Source organism: Notechis scutatus, chromosome 2, assembly GCF_049901735.1.
Source record: "Notechis scutatus isolate UNSWTSFEM ecotype Mainland chromosome 2, rNotScu1.2, whole genome shotgun sequence".
Taxonomy (NCBI): Eukaryota; Metazoa; Chordata; class Lepidosauria; order Squamata; family Elapidae; genus Notechis; species Notechis scutatus.
In genome coordinates, this window is record NC_142010.1 from 112,275,021 (window position 1) to 112,294,720 (window position 19,700).

Here is a 19,700-nt window from a genome sequence, read left to right on the forward strand (position 1 = left end):
GTCATAAAAGCTGTGCATTTTTTTTGTTTTGTTTTCCTTCTTTTAATGAACAGATGATAAAATCGGGTTTGACCGTATGTGCTACTCGGTTCTGTGGAATTAAGGAATATCCCAGATTCAAGAGTAAATAAATGCATTAAAACAAGAGAGCAATTTGGGAGCATGAAACAAGAAATTGTTTCTTAATAGGGTAAGTGAAATATTTCCATAATACTGCCTTTCACGTAAATAATCACGAACCTCATATATAGTAAAAAAGTTTGCCTTAGATATTGTTACATTCAGTTTATGGGCCAACAGTATTCGAAAGATCCTTTGATAAGGGAATTAGATTGCTTAGAGCCTTAGGATCTCATACGATATCAGTCTTGGAGAGAAGCATCCCAGAATTTGATGTAATTGGAAGATTTTAAAATCTTGTTTTCCTCCTGCTTTCCAGTTTCCGGTTATCTGTGACAAGCAGATCAAACCATGTTAACAACAGCCAATTGCATCAGTCAGGATATTTGACACAGTTTTGGTTGGCCTCCTATGATGACTTTTTCACTTGCCAAATATTGCTAGTCCCAAATCTGGATTATGGAATGGATTTTTCATATTTTTTTAAAAAAATGGAATAAATTGCCCAAATCTGGAGAGAAAGGTATTTCCATGGGGATCTATGTGGCAATTTGGCATCTGCTCGGGCCCTGCCCATTCTCATCATGTCCCCTGAATTAATGTATCACTAGCTCCTTTAAGATCTGTGGCAGCAAAATCTGCCTTCCCATTTTCCAGCTCTGCAGGGTTTCAAGACCACCGGATTCCCCCTATTCTCTCATACCTCAATCTACATTTCAAAATCAGCAACCATGAAGTCAACTGCAAAGAAGTGGAAATGGTGGCAGCATAGAAGTCCTTTGAGGTCAGATATTTGTAGCCCACCAGCTGAAGTCAGAATGTATAAACTGTTGTATCCAGCTCTGTATAAAATCAGGGCTGTCAAACTCCCAGCCTGTGGGCTGGATGCATCACACACTGGCCACGCCCACACCTGATTTAGCGAAGGGGGAAAAAGTCCCAATATGTCACGTGTGAGTTTGATGCCCCTGGTATAAATACTGCAGCAGAGATGGGTAGCCTTTGCAGCTGCATTCTTAGCTGTTGGAGATTGTGAGCCAACGAATGCATGGGATTAAGACAAGGGATCTAGGATTAAATAGGACTGTTCACCTTTCCTCCTTTCTATTTGTGATATCCCATTTATTTCTTATCTTTCTGATGCTCTCGTCAATACCTTGTTGATGTCTGCCAAGGAAAGAATAAGTTTTTTTCTGGGCAAAGGATGGAAATATTTTTGGGGAGGAGATTTTTGACATTAAGGACAAAGCAAATAGATACTTTCAGATTGCAAACCACCCTCAACACAAACGGAAAGGGTTTGGGAAATCTATCCATTGATTTTGTCTTGCCTTCGTGCAGGGCAGTGCCAGACATTTATTCAGATGGAAGACTTGCTGAATTTAATGGGATTTGGCTTTGACATCTCGGACTAAGGATTGTGTAATGGACTTGACGGATACCATGTTGCCTATTCCTGTAGAATGGCATAGATAATAAACATGTAAAACCTAGCCACGAACAAGGAATTATATAGCATGAAGGGGTGGAAGTATGCCAAAAGCGTGTTCTTTTGCTCTTCCAAGAAGTGTACTGTAAGATGTTCTTGGCATCCCAGCGAGTGTCACTCCATGTGCTTCTCTAGTCATTTCAATGTCCCCTCCCTCTGACTCAGCCCTCAAAGAGATCTAGCAACAGAGAGCGCTACTAAATTAATTACACACATTACCACAAAAAGTATCTGCAGCACGCTGGCGATGCTGCAAGAGATCTTTCGGTCATCTAGAAATGGCAGTGGAGTTCATTCGTCTGTCCTTTACCCGAGTCTTTAATAGCCAGTTAAACCACAGATAACAGTTAAATTCGGGATTCCCCTTGCACCGGAGAATGGTAAGAAATTATAAATTGGGTCTGAAAACAAGCCAAACCTCATTAATGCTGACCCCTGGAAATTATAATTCTCCCAAACTTCTTGTCAGTGTTATAGTTCCACGCTGGAACCTGAGAAGATATTATGGACACTTTGTTTTTTTTCTTCTTGTGCAAACACACACAAACACACACACACATGATGAAACCAGTGTGCCATGATTGTAAGATAAATACATAGGTACTGTGATGACCCTGGGCGTGGCACAAAAGCAACAAAGTCACAAAAATAAGTAAAGTCCCTTTAATACCTCTAACTTGGCCCCCAATGTCCAGTTATTATCAGCTGGAGAAAAAACTCTCCCAAAGGGAAGAAATTCCGTGGGAACCCAAAGTACATATAAATTATAAATAAAAACCAACACAAACCACACTGCAGCAATTAGTGAGACAGGGCAGGATAAGGAATTGAAGACTTCAAAAGATACCGAAACACCCACAGTTGGGAGGATGCCAGAACTCAGATAAGACTTGACAAACCAAAATAATTCATGCTTTGCTTCCACAAGGAGTTGTGTGCAAACACCCTCTTTATCCTGTTTTCCCAGCTGCAGCTAATTAAGGGAATCAGGGCCTTTTTCTCCCCCGTAACCCACATTGCTCCCTTATCCGTTCCTCCCTGCATGCCCTAGGATGAAGAGGGGGTGGGCCTGGGTCTTCCTCTGAATGCCCAACTGGACTGTGCCCTTCCCCAGTTTCCTCCACAGCCACCGGAACCACACTCGCATTCCCTGTCAGCTGTTACACCTGTCCCTCGGAATCAGATTCCAACAGGGGCATGACAGGTACATAGCTGCTTACATCCTTATTTTTTCTATATCTTTAGAAATAACCTGGTTTTGATAAAATATTCTATGACTAAAATTATACTATAGCATCTTCTTTCAATCCAACAGCTGTTAATCCCCATCGTCCTACTGTAAAAACTGCAAAGTCCTGATAGATTTGCATGTTTCAGCAATCAATCTGCTCCCAGAACAGGATTCTTCATATACTGATGAGTCAACTAGTTTCTCAGCCTTACCATAAGGCTTTGCCCATAACCTAAAATACAAACCTTGTCATGGTGCTTTAAGCCTTTAAAAAAAAGAAAAGAAAATATGGATCTGGTGGATTTAGATGGTGACTTAATGGCTGGATTCATACATCACTTCTATTAAGCTGTTATCACTTCAAGACTTACTTATTTTAACTATTGTTTATTGGATAAGTCTAAATAATTGAGTTCACCCATCCATGTCTGCCTGTAAACTGCTTTCTGCCTAGAAGAATAGCTCTGAATTTCATACTGCTGGGTTCTCACATCATGTGAATATGAAGTAGTTTAATTTTAATTTAGCGTCATGCCTACAATATTGGCACCAACCTCGAAGGCATTAGAATGAGATTGGAAAAATTCATGGAGGATAGGGCTAACAATGACAACAAATCATTAGTAACCAATTATCTCATGTTGCTAAAGAGCATGAGCAAGAAGGTACTGTTGAGTTCACATCTTCCTGTGGGCACACCATATGTGAACAAAATGTACATTACATCAGCTTTCCTAAACCTGGGTGACTTCTAGTTGACTCCTAGAATTCTGCATCAAGTAGACTACTGCTAAAACCTATAAGATAGCATACACAGCAAATGCTGCTCTTAAATAAACCTCACTAGAAGCGACTATGATTGCAATCCTGGACCACCTATGTAGAACTTAAGGATTGTATGACCTTGATATTAAAAAGTCATCTTCCAGAATGATCCTTGCTACTTGGCCATCTGATTTACAAGACAAAATAGGAGAGGAAAGGAAACTCTATAAGATACATACTGACTGCAGTTCCAGCATGTAATTTAAAATGTTAATATTTACTAGCAACAAAACAAAGAAATCCATGATACATGCATACACTAGATTAAGCACGCTGTACTGCTGACACGAGTCCTCCTCCGGTCTCCAGAATGGAAGTTCTTCAGAATGAAAGAACAATTGTGATGCTGTTTGTAAAAGGCAGTGAAAGAGACAAGGGATAAGGCTTCCTGCCTGAAAGACCCATCAAACAATGTGGAACAGAATTAATGTCTAAATATACTAACTGACATCTTGCATATCATTTGGAGTGGAGGCAGAAACACAAGTGACCAAATCATTGATTCAGGGAGTAGCATACTCTTTCCGATTGAATCCTGGCCCTTTCCTGGTTCCCCTCTTTCCCATTCCTGATGATCAATCCTGGTTCCCCTCTTTCCCATTCCTGATGATCAATAAAACCTATCAATAGTTTTAATCATAAAGCTAAAAGCTTTTTCATTTTCCCCTGCAACTGTCAGTGCTGGAATAGTTAAAACCTATAAAGTTCTTTAAAAGAGCCCATTTCTACCACATGGAGATTCTGGTTCTATTGCTCCACCTTTCAGTCTCCTGCTGTTGAAATACCTTGTCCAACTATTTAATTAGTACCAGGAGTTAGGCCAATTTGTTTTTCTCTCACCATTTGGGCAGGTAGAGAGAAAAAGAATGGGGATGCCAACTGAAAATAGTTTTGTTCAAGTTTTCTTCCAACCCCAAAGCAATGCAGTTTCACAAACGTTATCTTGCACCCCTTCAGTGCCAACACATTCTTCTCAACATCTTACATCTTAAGTCAACTTGGACTCAACTGCAATATATCTTGTCAGGGAAGACTTAAAGGCCATTAAATATACGTTTGAATGCATGCACTGCAGAAAGAACAACTCACTCAAACCACTGTCCATGGCAGTGTTACGGTTTGTTCAAATCTATCCCATCCTGATTCTATAGTTCTGTGTGAAATCTGCACAAAAGTTAACATTTGGCCATCTATAAAATGGCTGAACATATTTTCACAAGAAATGTAGGTTTATAAACTTGTTTCATCAACATAAGTGGATTTTTAACCGTACATTATCCTAATATACACCTCTTTAAATATATACATTAGCAGGCTTTTACAATAACATTGCAAATTCAGAGATATAAAATTGAAAGAATATTGTAATTTTGTTTGTTTGAGAGATGCAAATCAGGTGAGCTCATACTGATTTTTCTTAGAATGCTGATTGAGAAGATCAAATTCCTGAGGTCTTTCTATGTACGTCACCCACGATATACTTATCACTCCACCCAGTCTCTGTACATCCCCACATAAATGCCTGCCTAAGGATTTGATTTCATCGTTTCTAAGTAAAAAAAAAAAAAAAAAGAACATTTAGGATGTGAGTCCAGAGGCTCTACAGTGGGCTTCTATCGAGTTGTAACTTGCAGATAGAAATGCTTCAAAACCATTATTGCAGGATTTTGACCATGTGATGAAGTAGCTGGATGACTCTGCTTTGCTCGGGCCACCACTAATGTTCAGTAATCTTCCTGCGTGGTTAGGCAGAATTTAGGTGACGTGAATCATCCAGTTCAAAGCAAAAGGCAAGGAGAGCCTTCAGATGAGACAGGAGCTACAGCTAGGAAGAGGAACCTACTGGAGCGCCATCCAGCAGACAGCAAGGCTGCTGTAACTGTGGCATGTAACTCAGCCCCTCATGATTCTTACTGATACTCAGTCCTCATCAACCAGAAAAGGTAAAACCAGGAAAAGCTCCTGAAGCACAAGCAGTTACATTAAAGCACTCTTTTCAGTCAAATCAACCTCCGGAAGATTGCTTTCAAAAGAATAAAGAGAAAGGAGAAGAACACAAAGAAGCATCGTGTTTCACTGACCTTGCTCCATCACTTGTTTCTCTTGTGGATGGTAGGTGTGGATGCTGAGAAATGATGCAGGCTTGTTTCAGGCTCTCAGTGGGAAGAAGAAGAAGGAAGCCCAAGTGACTGTCTTCATTCCAGGCTGACTAGAAGAGCCAGGTTCTTCTGTTTGATGATGAAACACCTGGCAGGTTAAGCAGAGACACTCAGAAGCCAGTGACTCGGACAGGTGTTTCTATACACTCTTGGTCCTCATTAGATTCCCTGCCTCCTCAGCTACTGCCCCGCCCCTTGTCAGATCCGCCTAAAGCTCCACTCCTAAACTCTGCCTCTCAATTAGTTTGGTAGTAATTGGGCAAGACTTGCTGCAGTCTCTTCTTCTTCTTCTTCTTCTTCTTCTTCTTCTTCTTCTTCTTCTTCTTCTTCTTCTTCTTCTTCTTCTTCTTCTTCTTCTTCTTCTTCTCCTCCTCCTCCTCCTCTCCTCCCTCTCCCCTCCTCCTCTCCTCCTCCTCCTCCTCCTCCCTCCTCCTCCTCCTCCTCCTCCTTCCTCCTCCTCCTCTTCTCCTCCTCTCCTCTTCTTCTTCTTCTTCTTCTTCTTCTTCTTCTTCTTCTTCTCCTCCTCCTCCTCCTCCTCCTCCTCCTCCTCCTCCTCCTCCTCCTCCTCCTCCTCCTCCCCCCCCTCCTCTTTTCAAATGGAGATCATTTAGAATAGGAAGCACTTCAAAAGAAAATAAGGTATGCCAGGATTACAGGAAAGCAAAGCTGGTTGTTTGTCATGGAGGGCAAAGCATTTCTTTATCGTGGGAATGCTACCACTCACTGTGCTGCTTACAATATAAAATGACTACATATGATGAGTGTGCATATATTTGTATGCATACACATACATGCATACCATGCAACATTTGAACATATTTGAGGTCTAAACATATGCCGAATTTTTCCTTTAAGCCATTTTAGATATAAGCTTCATTTAAAAATGAAGTATAATAAATTTTAACATCCCAATAAATTTTAAACTACACTAAGCTCTTCATCAAGAAAACATGCTCAATAATAACAGCCACATAAGGTGCAGGCTATATTGTTGGGCTCCATGTAACTAAATCCAATGTGGATTATTTGCTGCTCCCATGGTTTTAGGGGAACTTGCTTGCTGGGGAGGTGGCTCTTCAATATTGCCTACATACAGTAGATGAAAAACAATATCTTCATTAATCTGATTGTCTGCTATGAGAAAATAAGGAACCAATTGCTGATAAGGAACCAAACTAGCCTTTCTTAATTTTTAACTAGGCAAGTGTTTGTTTTGACCTCAAAATAAAAAGCTGCATATCTGAAATATCTATATAACTCAAACCACAGATCTGCCCAGTCTTGTCCTCTGCCTTCACAGTGTACAGGAGAAGCCGCATTGCTCTTAAATCTTTATTTTCTCTCCAAAGTGCTCATTTAATACCACTTGGGAATAAATTCCTTTTGGTTTGCATTGTGCCACTAGGGGTCAGTAGGGGGACTGAACTTTGCCAGTTCTCAGGGGTAGCAAGACTGAATCTGCTCATGAGATCAGAATAAAATGGAGCCATAAAATGGGACATAATGATTAGACAAAACCCTGCCAGGATGCTGTATCTTTCTTCTGTGTGTTTTAACAGGTTATTGGAATAGGTACGGGGGCCCTCAGGCACCATGCCACTGGAGGGCCTTTCCCACTTCTGAGCTGAACTCCTCTCCACCCTTCCTTAATTCAAGAGAAAACAATACCAGCATGTAATCTGCTCTTCCATTCCTGATCCTTATCCTGTCTCTATTGCCTCTGTTCCAAGTCATTGCACTCATCTGATTTCAATGGTACCCATAAGAAGCCAAGAGGATTTCAAAACGATGACACACGTGCATTATGATGTCAGCATGCAAGCGGCCAGATTATGTGTAATGACATAATGGCTCACACAAGTCTGCATGTCACGCCATCACTGACATGTCATTTGCCCCCTTTGCACCTTGCAAAAACCCACACCTACCTCTTCCCTCCAAGATAATAGATCTTAAAACCTAACAAATTTTACACAATTTGAGGCTTCCTCAGACAGTATCAGAATAAAGGGGCAAAACTTGCTTTAACACTGGAGCAGTCAAGGACTTAAACCAGTCTCACTCAGGGGTGGTGGATGAGAAGAAGGTGATGTCATGAGGGCATAGCAGAAAAAATAAATGTGATCAGGTCATGTTGAGAGGCCCGGTGGCTCAGTGGCTTATAACACACTGGAGAAGGTCTGGGCTCTGGCAGTTGGAGCCCTACCATGTGTGATGGAGTGAGCTCCTGTCACTTGCCTCAGCTCCTGCCCACCTAGCAATTCAAAAGCATGTAAATATGAGGAGATAAATACATACCACTTTAGCGCTTCATGTTTCACCGCACAGTCTGTGCTGTGGCATGGTATCATACTGGCCACATGACTGAGGAAACAGACAGCGCTGGCTCAATGGCCTAGAAATGGAGATGAGCATCATCGCCTAAAGTTGGCTATGACTTAGCAGAGTAAAACCCACAGGAAGTCAGATAACAGATACAGTAACAGAGTTGGAAGGGACCTTGTACGTCATCTAGTCTAACCCCCTGCCCAAGCAGGAGACCCTATACCATTTCTGACAGATGGGAGTCCAATCTCTTCTTGAAAGTCTCAAGTGATGGCGCTCCCACAACTTCCGAGGGCAAGCTGTTCCATTGGTTGATTGTTCTCACTGCCAGAAAGTTTCTCCTTATTTCCAGGTTAAATCTCTCCTTGTTCAATTTCCATCCATTATACTTTTGTCTGGCCTTCGAGTACTTTAGAAAATAGCTTGACCCCTTCCTCTCTGTGGCAGCCCCTCAAATATTGGAAGACCCTAACGGTATCATGTCTCCTCTGGTCCTTCTCTTCACTAGACTAGCTATGCCCAGTTCCTGTAACCGTTCTTCATATGTTTTAGTCTCCAGTCCCCTAATCATCCTGGTTGCTCTTCTCTGTACTTTTTCTAGTGTCTCAACATCTTTTTTTTTATAGTGTGGTCTTACTAAGGCTTTATAGAGTGGTATTAGTACCTCACATGATTTTGATTATATCCCTCTGTTACTGCAGTTTAGGATTGCCTTAGCTTTTTTGGCTGCTGCTGCACACTGCTGGCTCATATTTAGCTGGTTGTCCACTAAAACTTCAAGATCTCTCACACAGTTACTGCTATTAAAGCTGGTTTCACCCAGTCTATATATGTATTTTTGGTTTTTCTTGCCTAAGTGTAGGACTTTACTTTTCTCTACATTGAATTTCATTTTATTAAATAGGGCCCAGTGTTCTAGTCTGTCAAGATCTATCTGGATCTTGAGCCTATCTTCTTGGGTGTTAGCTATTCCTGCCAGCTTAGTATCATCTGCAAATTTGGTAAGTTCCCTTTCTATTCCCTCATCTATGTCGTTAATGAAGATATTGAAGAGTACTGGGCCTAAGACGGAACCTTGTGGCACCCCACTGCTTACTTCCCTCCATGTAGACTTAGACCCATAAAGGACTACTCGTCGAGTATGGTTTGTCAGCCAGTTGCAAATCCATCTGGTGGTGGTGCTATCTATCCCACTTTTTTTCTAGTTTACCATAAAGTAGGTTATGGTCTACTTTGTCGAATGTGTTGCTGAAATCTAAGTATATTATGTCCACAGTATTTCGCTGGTCTACTAATTTAGTCACTATGTTGAAGAATGAAATAAATTTGGTTTGGCATGATCTGTTTTTAACAAACCTGTGCTGACTACTAGTTATTACTTTCTTTGTTTCTAGATGTTGGCAGATCTGTTTTTTAATTATCTTTTCCAGTCTTCCTGGGTATTGATGTTAGGCTGATTGGTATCTTCCTGGGTATTGATGTTAGGCTGATTGGTTTGTAGTTTCCTGAATCTGTTTTTTTTCCCCTTTTTTGAAGATGGGAACCACATCAGCTCTTTTCCAGTCCTCTGGTAGTTCCCCGGTGCTCCAGGATTTTTGAAAGATATGGTGCAGTGGTTCTGAGATGACCTCGGCCAGCTCCTTTAAAACTCTGGGATGTAATCCATCAGGCCCCGGTGATTTGCTTTCATCAAGATCAGACAGGTGTTCTCTTACTATTTTTTTGCTTATTTTAACTTTTATTTCTGGTCTGTCTTTTACAGTTATGTTTTTGGTGGGTTGAGCTATAGTTTGTTTTTGCATGAAGACCGATGCAAAGAATGAGTTAAGCAGTTCTGCTTTCTCTCTGTTGCCTGATACTTCCTTGCCGTCTTCTCTCTTTAGTGGACTGACTGTTTCCTTGATTTTTTTCTTGTTATTTATATGTTGGAAGAAACTTTTTTTATTATCTTTGACTTTTGTTGCAAGTCTTTGTTCGTTCTGAGCCTTTGCTATCCTGACTTCGTCTTTGCAGATTCTGGCTATCTGCTGATATTCTGCCTTAGTTGTATGTCCTTCTTTCCATTTTTTGTACTTGTCTTTTTTTCTTTCAATTTGCCAGAGAGATCTTTGTGCAGCCATGCTGGTTTCTTCTTAGATTTCTTGCTTTTCTTTCTCAGTGGTATTCTACGATCATACTTTTTAGAGTTTCCCAAGATTCTTGAGTTGTTTTCCCCTTTAGGATTTTCATCCATGGAATCTTTCCCAAGTTCTCTCTAAGTTTATTGAAATCAGCTCATTTAAAATTTAAGACTCTAGTGTCATTATGTTCTGTTGCTTGTGTTTGTGTTATGTTGAATTATAGTATGACATGGTCACTCTCACCCAAGGTTCCTGTAGTTACAACTCCCTCTATCATTTTTTCTCTGTTTGTAAGAATTAACTCCAGTATGGCTGTCCCTCCAGTTCCATCCTCTACCTTTTGGACAACAAAGTTCTCAGCTAGGTTGGTTAGGAACCTATTTGATTTCTCACTTGGTGAAGAATTAGTTTTCTAATTGATATCAGGATAATTGCAGTCCCCCATTACTATTGTTGTGTGTTTCCTGCATATGTTTGTGAGTTGGTTGGCAAAAAGGACATCTATTTTTTCTGCTTGGTTGGGTGGCCTATAATATACACCTATGGCCATGTCATTCTTTTTTTCTTTTATGACCCATATGCATTCTAGGAGGTTTTCATCTTTGGTTTCATGCATTTCTGTAGCAATATAGTGGTCCTTTACATACAGTGCAACTCCACCTCCTCTTTTATGGGGTCTGGGTTTTTTTTAACAGTTTGCATCCTGCTACCAGTATGTTCCAATCATGGGTTTCATCCCACCAAGTTTCTGTTATTCCAACTAAATCATATCTACCTTCATGTATTCGTAGTTTGAGTTCACCCTGATGTTCCCAAGACTTTGTGCATTTGTATGTAGGCACTTGAGATCTTTATGTCTGATGCTGTGTTTACTGTCTACATAACCTGTGTTGTGCCTGACTGCCCCTATTTTCTTGCCACCTGGTTGATTAGTGCACATGGTATGGTGCTCACTATTAAATGCTTGGTTTTGCTTGACAGCAAGGTTGTCCTTTTAGTTTTTATTCAGGTCATGTTGGTGCAGGTGGGGAGAAACCAAAGAGACAAGAACTGATGAAGCCAGTTTCTAAAGATCTGATTGTTCTGTAGAAAGACGCCATGTCAGGGTAGGCCTTTTTTAATTTAATTTTTAAAGTTCAGCCTTGCTCACTTTTGGAACTAGCCCATGTTCTTGGCTTAGTTAAAGATTTACATATATGTTTAGTGACCATTCAGGGACCCTGAAAAAGGTATTTATCACCTGGATTTGAAATTCTGACAGCCGCTCCCTCCTGGTTGCGTGATTGCATTTTGAGTGCTTGGCAAATTGCCTACATTTACAGCTGTTTGTGGTGTCCTGTGGTCATGTCACTGCAATTTAAGTTGTTTTTGGTGGGAACTGGCATTTACTTCCTGTTTCCAGCAAAAAACATCCCATAGTAAACAGTGAGTTTCCTTAACGACCGCCACAAAAAAGGTTGTAAAATTGGTCAGGGTCATGTGATGACCTGCTTAATGACCATCATGATTTACCACTGTAATTGTGGGCTCAATTATGGTCATACATTGAGGACTACTTATACATATTTGAAATTGCAGGAAATATCTGTACATAGGCAATGAGAAATCCTTGATTTCTCATTTTTAAGGGAGCAGCCTGGGAGAGATGACAAAGATTTCTGTGACACTACTATGCCTTATTCAGGTTCTCACCTCTTCTGGTCCAAGGAACAAATTTGAAATTTCATCCTAGTTTAAAGTTTGGCTTTCCTTCTTGAGACGTGAATATATTTTCAAACTAAGTGACTGATCAGGATGGAAGCAATATTTTGAGATGGGTTGGTCAAACAGAGAGAATAAACAAATCACAATACAGGTAGTCCTCGACTTACAACAGTTCGTTTAGTGATCGATCGTAAGACCACACCTAGAGTACTGCATCCAGTTTTGGTCACCACACTATAAAAAAGATGTTGAGACTCTAGAAAAAGTACAGAGAAGAGCAACCAGGATGATTTAGGGGACTGGAGGGTAAAACACACAATGAATGGTTGCAGGAACTGGTCATGGCTAGTCTAGTGAAGAGAAGGACCAGGGGAGACATGATAGCACTGTTCCAATATTTGAGGGGCTGCCACAGGGAGGAAGGGGTCAAGCTATTTTCTAAAGCGCCTGTAGGCCAGACAAGGAATAATGGATGGAAACTGAACAAGGAGAGATTTAACCTGGAAATAAGGAGAAACTTTCTGATAGTGAGAACAATCAACCAATGGAACATCCTGCCCTCGGAAGTTGTGGGAGCGCCATCACTTGAGACTTTCAAGAAGAGATTGGACTGCCATCTGTCAGAAATGGTGTATGGATGTGGAGGAAACAAGACTGGTTGACCACTGAATGTTTAATGTCTATGGAGATTCTCAGTCATCCAGGTTATAGTTGTCCCAAAGGTGCTTTTTAAAAAGGCAATTAGATTTTGTATTTCCTTGAAAACATTTTGCTTCTCACCCAAGAAGCTTCTTCAGTTCTGAATGGTATTGGGATAAAATGGTTTTATCTGTGTTTCCTTTTCTCTTATCTCATACTTTTAATTCCTTTGCTTACCATTTCTTAATCAGTTTCTGCACTCTGCATTATGATACTTATCCTGGAACAGAATAATGTGACAGTATGGTTATCTATAGCACTGGACTGCAGCCATCCGCCATTTTATTTTCTAAGATGGCCCACTGTAGGTAAATAAAGATGAGGGGAAATTTTACATTGTGACCACTTCCCAAGTTTTAGGTAGAGAGCTTGATGAGAATGAATTGACCCCTTTTGACATTTCATAGGGCTTACCACACAATGTATTCACTTCTTAAATGAGAAATCTAGAGCTGATTTTGCCTTGGGAAGAACAGAGCCTTAAAGTACTCCCTTGCTATTTTGTGTGGGTTTTTAATTATAAAGCTGCTATGCCTCCTTTACAGCAAGATGGGCAATATTTGAGGAGTCAGGGGGTTGTAGCTTGATCATCTGAAGTCAAAAGAGTTGCAGGAAATCTTCTGGATATCGCCAGGAGTGAATTTTTCAGCCCATCCCCTCCCCCCAACCTATGTTTTATTGTAAATGGAAATTGGATGGAAAACTTTGGGGTGGGGGGGGGGGGTGGGAATAGTTCCCATCCAACATACCATCTATCCCACCCTTCAGAATTAGAGCATTTGCCATTGAATTTTGGCAATATAATCTGTGGGTATTTAGGAGATCTGAACTGAATTGTATCTGTCTTAGTGTGGACCAGCAGTCAAATCATTTGAGTCTCCATTTTTATTTTGACTTGATGCAATTCCCAGACTGGTTTGTGAGAACTAGCTTTTAATTGTTTGTCAGTCACCACATCATTACATTCTCATGCTAACACATTATCAAGTAGACTGGGCCTGGTGATATTGCTTGCACCATTTTAAACAACAAAGGCAGAATCATATTTTAGAATGAATATGGGCATCAACACCCCAAGGCAGTGTTCTAGGACCAACTCTTTTCATACTCTACATAAATGACCTCTGTGATCATATCAAGAGCAACTGCATTCTCTTCGCTGATGATGTAAAGCTATTCAACAACACAGACAATACTGCTACCCTTCAAAAAGACCTTGACTATGTATCAGAATGGTCAAACAAATGGCAACTTCAAATCTCAACAAATGAATGCTCTGTCCTACATATTGGCAAAAAAAAATCAGAAAATAAAATACAGGCTGAATAGTCAAGACCTTGTTGATGATCCAAACTCTGTCAAGGATCTTGGAGTACTCATCTCTAATGACCTAAATGCTAGAGCCCACTGGAACTACATAGCCAAAAAGGTGTTAAGAGTTGTTAACCTAATAGCTTTTTCTCTGGTAATATCACACTAAAAACTAGAGCATACAAAACATTTGCTAGACCAATACTCGAATACAGCTTATCAGTCTGGAACCCACATTAGGTATCTGATATTAACACAGTTGAGAAAGTCCAGAAATATTTCACAAGAAGAGTTCTCCACTCCTCTGCTCGTTGCAGAATACCTTATGCCACCAGACTCAAAATTCTAGACCTAGAAAACCTTGAATTACGCTGTCTTCGGTCCGATCTAAGTATAGTATATAAAATCATATATTGCAATGTCCTACCTGTCAATGAATACTTCAGCTTCAACCATAACAACACAAGAGCAAACAATAGATTCAAACTCAAGGTTAATTGCACCAAACTTGATTGCAGGAAATACGACTTCAGCAGCAGAGTGGTCAATGTCTGGAATACTTCACCTCAGTGGTCCCCAACCTTTTTTGTACCAGGGACCAGTTTCAAGCACTAACAATTTTTCAAGGACCGAGGGGGAGAATCAGGAGTTTGGTGGTTTGCAGACGTTTCATTACCTGACCAGGTAACATCTGATGTTGTTACCTAGTCGGGTAATAAAAACGCCTGCCAGCAAACCACCAAGTTCAGGGAGCGCCTCAGCCCTGCCTCCCTCAGCCCCATCCCTCAGGTGTCTCCCTCCCTCCTCAGGTGTCTCCCTCCCTCCCTCAGGTGTCTCCCCTCCCTCCCTCAGGTGTCTGCCTCGTTCCTCTCTCAGTCGCTCTCTCGCTGCTCCACCAGCCCAGGAATAAACTGCTTCAAAGAAGCCGGGGGGTGTGTGTGGCTTTCCTGTTGCCGCAGCTCCTCCGAAGCGCCCGTTTTACCCCACCCGCCGTGCCACGCGCGTTCAATCCACAGTGCTCCGTTCTGCCTGCCTGCCTGCATTCTTCATTTCAGAGCAGGTTCGGCTGATAAAAAGAGCAAGTATTCTCACCAGAAACAAGGCAGGCAGGCAGAATGGAGCACTGTGGAGCGCGGCAAGGGCCTGAACGGGTGCCGGAAACCCCCAGCCTTTGAAGCGTCTTCCGGGCTGGGGAGCAGCGAGACCGAGAGAGGAACGGCGGAGAACGCCCTGAGCCGAGAGCGGACGGCCCGCTCCTCCCTCCCTTCTCCATTTGTCCTTGATCCCTACCCAGCACACACAAGAACCATTAAATGCCCGACAGAGTGCTCCCCAGACCGGTCACCCCCGGGTGGGACCCTGCTCTACCTGACTCTGTGGTTTCTTCCCCAAACCCCAAAAACTTTAACCTTGCCCAATTCATAGTCTGAAGTGTTACCATCCTGTCTCTGTTGTAGCATTCTGCCTCTTTGTATGTGGAGTGTCTGGACTAAGAATCTCTTTTGTTTTTGAGAATGCCCAGCCAGAATGAGTAATAAACTCAAGATATTCACACATTAACACTGAAATCACTTAAACTAAAGATTAAAAGTTTAAAAAGGAAAGAAGGAAAGAAATGCAGATTTACTTTACTGAAAGTGTGGGAGTTTTAAAAAAATGGAATGAGGAAAAGATAACAGCCTCAATGGGGAATTTTCTTTCCAGTACCCATAAAAATGTGTTGGGAAAAAAGAGGGAAATGTTATGCAAAGAGAGAGGATGACTGGTTGCTTGAAGATTTCCTCAGCTGTAACTTTGGTTTAACAAATCAATTTCTTTCATGGGAACCGAGTCTGAAAGGATATGATGGCATCTTAAAGAATTGATTGATAATTGTAATTGATGTTGATATTACATCACAGTAATATAATCCAATGCATATTTATTTAGAACAGAGAATCTTACGTAGATTAAAATGGATGATTGCCAAAGGGAAATGCATCACAGACTGAGAACAGATGGATGGATGTCTTCACCAGAATTATCAGTAATTAACTCTTCCAACAGTTTACACAAACCATTTTCGCACTTTCAAAGAACATACAGGACCATCTCATCCCTCCACAAACAAATGTTTGTTGGATGTGAATGGGTGGCACCCTTTTTTGAATCTAGGAGCTTTCTATTCACACTGACATTGATTTTTTTTAACCTAAAATAGCTAAAACCCACCCCATTATCCTGGGCCACATAGAGCAATAAAATAAAATCAACTGAATAGCTACAAAGTCAGAATTTAAGTACACAAAATGTATGCTTCCCTTAAAACTGCTAGGGCCAAAGGCTTGCTATATCCTGTAATTAATGCCTCAAGGGCATTTACTGGAAAAGGAGATGGCGAAGAGGAAACAGTCATTGGTTCTAGCAGTGGGCAAACTGAGCCTAGAGCAGGGGTGTCAAACTTGATTCCATTGAGGGCCACATCAGGATTGTGTTTGATCTGTGTTTGACCGGGAGGGGCTGGGGGGCATGATCGGGGTGGGTGTGGCCAGCTCAACATCACTTGTGTGGGGGTACCTGTGGTGGCCAAGTGCTAAGGTAGGATTTCCCTCAGACCCTCCCTCCATCTCATTATAATCTCCTTCCTTCCTTCCTTCCTTCCTTCCTTCCTTCCTTCCTTCCTTCCTTCCTTCCTTCCTTCCTTCCTTCCTTCCTTCCTTCCTTCCTTCCTTTTCTTCTTTTTCCTTTTTTGCTCTCTTCCCATCATCCCATCTTTTTCTTTGTCTTTCCTCTTTCCCTTTCTTCTTTCCTATCCTTCCTTGGATGCTCAAATGCAAAAGGGGAAACATTTCTCCATTTGTTTTGTTTTTAGTTTGTTTTGCTAATGGGGATAGCATTGTCATTTCAGTATTGCGCCATTCTGCTCCTTCCATTAAACTTTAGAACAGGGGTCTTCAAACTTGACAGCTTTAAGACTTGTGGACTTCAACCCCCTGAATTCCTCCTCCAGTCGTGTTAGCTCGGGAATTCTGGGAACAGAACTCGGAGGGGAGTGCAGCCCCCCCGCAGGGCCCATTTTCACTGGCAGAGGGCTGCAGGATGCTACGTGGCCCTCTGAGATCTGTTTTTGCTGGCAGAGGCACCAAAGGCTGGTCCTTCACTGTTTCCAGGGTGGCCCCATGGGCCAGATCTAAGCACCCAATGGGCTGGATCCGGCACATGAACCTTGAGTTTGACACCCCTGGCCTAGAGCATCCTACTGAGTCACATAAGGCATGCTTATGGTGTAGCTGAAACAGATGGACTCATGCTTGCAACACAGACAACTTATAACCTTGTTGCTTGTATCTTTATGATTTATATTTTTTATTTAGTTTCCTAGTATGGTTTGTTTGCTGATTTAGTATCCTATGACTATCACTAAGTGTTGTATTTTATGATTTCTGATGTATGTATTTTTTTTAATGTACACTGAAAGTATATGCACCAAAGACAAATTCCTTATGTGTCCAATCACACTTGGGCAATAAAAAATATCTATTCTATTCTATTATAGGAGGTCCAACCTCATTCACATTAGAAGACTACTTGGTCTTCCCACAGGTATGCGTCCACTTGATGCTGCTGTCTCCTGAGCAACACAAGGCATAGAATTCTTTCAGGGACTAATAGCAATGCTATGCCCCTCCACTTGTTTCAATCACTAAAGTTTCCCTTCTTTATTCCTTTAACAATTAATCCTCATTTCCAATCTTTGGGTAATCCCCAATTTACAACTGTAGCATAGCTCAGAATTTCCATCCTAAGATGGTTGTAAGTCAAATGACTGACCTGAGAGTCAATACATTACTATGGGAAGGTTTTTTTTTTTTTGCTGGAAATCAATCAAAAGGCTGGTTTCCAGCAAAAGTGTTGCAAATTGCATCACATGACTGTGGAACAGTACAACCAACTGTAAAGGAAAGCCGGTTGCCAAGCACCTGAAATGCTGTCTTGTTACTGTGGTGGGGTTGTTGTTGTCAGAATTCTGGAACCAGGTTGTAAGTACCATTGTAACTTTGAACAATCAATAAGCAACTGGTCATTAAGAGAGGTCTACCTGCATTTATTATGCATTATACAGTAGAACCTCTGGTCACGACCATAATTCATTCCATAACTTTGGTCACAACCTGATTTGGTCATGACCTGAACCTAATTTTGGAAATTTGGCGCTTACAAAAAAAAATGGCGTAGAAGGGGGAAAAAATTGTGAATTTTTTGGTTGGAACCCGAATTGGTCATGGTCAGAAGCGTACAGTAGAGGTTCTACTGTATTCCCCTAGCGATATTGATAGATTATCCTTGTCCCATAGAAATGGAGGCAGAGTTTGACTTCACGTCAGATTATCCTTGTCCCATAGAAATGGAGGCAGAGTTTGACTTCACGTCAAACTCACTGTCAAAAAAGAAAAGCATGAATTGGCTGATTATGTAAAAGACAGTCAAGAACAAGCATTCATGCAAATTAAAAATTGGAACTTCCTGAAGGTACAGGAAACAAAACATGAATATCGAAATAAAGTAATACAAAACACAAACAGACTCCTGGTAAGGAAAAGCATTATACAGTCAATTTCTACGAAAGATTGAGGCGAAAATGGATAAGATCTGAAAACTGAATAATTCCAGTGATTATTGAAACAGTGGGTGCCATAATAAAAAGTCTTGGATAGCACTTATCTGTGCATTGACAAAATTTCCATCTGTCAATTATATAAGACCACACATTTTTGATCTGCATACATACTTTGCTGATTTATTACAACATCTTTGGGGAAGAATGTGATGCAAATGAAGGCCAACACCAGCTAAAGAACTGGCACCTGTGATCTCACATGGTTGTGTATAATATAATATAATAAAATTGTTTTTTACAAAAAAAAAAAATACCCTGCATGGAACTGTTATATGCTCAGATGCTGCTTAATTCTTAGAAACTTGGTTAGGACTTGAATTATTAAGTTTCTATCAGTGTCTGTGAATCTAAATTTAGATTATCCATGTAATGTTACATATAATGATTGCTGTATGACACCCAGAGTTATTTTCATATATAGAGGTAGCTATATAAAGAGGGAAGTGGTGGCTCAGTGGATAAAACACTAAGCTTGTTCAGCGGTTCAAATCCCTAGCACCGCATAATGGAGTAAGCTCCCGTTACTTGTCCCAACTTCTGCCAACCTAGCAGTTCGAAAGCATGTAAAAATGCAAGTAGAAAAATAGGGACCACTTTGGTGGGAAGGTAACAGCGTTCCGTGCACCTTCGGCGTTTAGTCATGCTGGCCACATGACCAGGGAGATGTCTTCGGACAGTGCTGGCTCTTCAGCTTTGTAAGGGAGATGAGCACCGCCCCCTAGAGCCAGAAACGACTAGCATGTATGTGCGAAGAGAACTTTTACCCATATAAATATGATAAATAAATAATTTATATTTATTTTTAAGATACTGAAAGAAAGCCAACAGCCAATTTATTATCTGCCCCATTGAGGTTTATGGCCATGGCTATTTAAGTAATAAATCTATTTATTATTTTATCACGGTTGCTTTATTCTTGTCATTACGATGGATGAAGAGATAAATACTAATGGTATAGAATTGAAGTAAACACCTTCAAAGATATAGTATTATACTGTATAATCTGTATATCATGCTCCTGAGTTCTGCTCCAACTGTGATAATCCTCTCTTCTTGTTTA

General features: G+C 40.9%; 1 protein-coding gene across 1 annotated transcript in view; it reads right to left on the reverse strand.

The window, feature by feature from the left end:
• Positions 1–5,936, reverse strand: part of OTOP2 (otopetrin 2) — a 56,435-nt gene extending 50,499 nt beyond the window's left edge. Inside the window, exon 1 of the mRNA XM_026667228.2 lies at positions 5,747–5,936. The gene's annotated coding sequence lies outside the window, so the exon portion shown is untranslated. The remainder of the gene's footprint in view (positions 1–5,746) is intronic.
• Between the last annotated feature and the right edge of the window lie 13,764 nt (positions 5,937–19,700).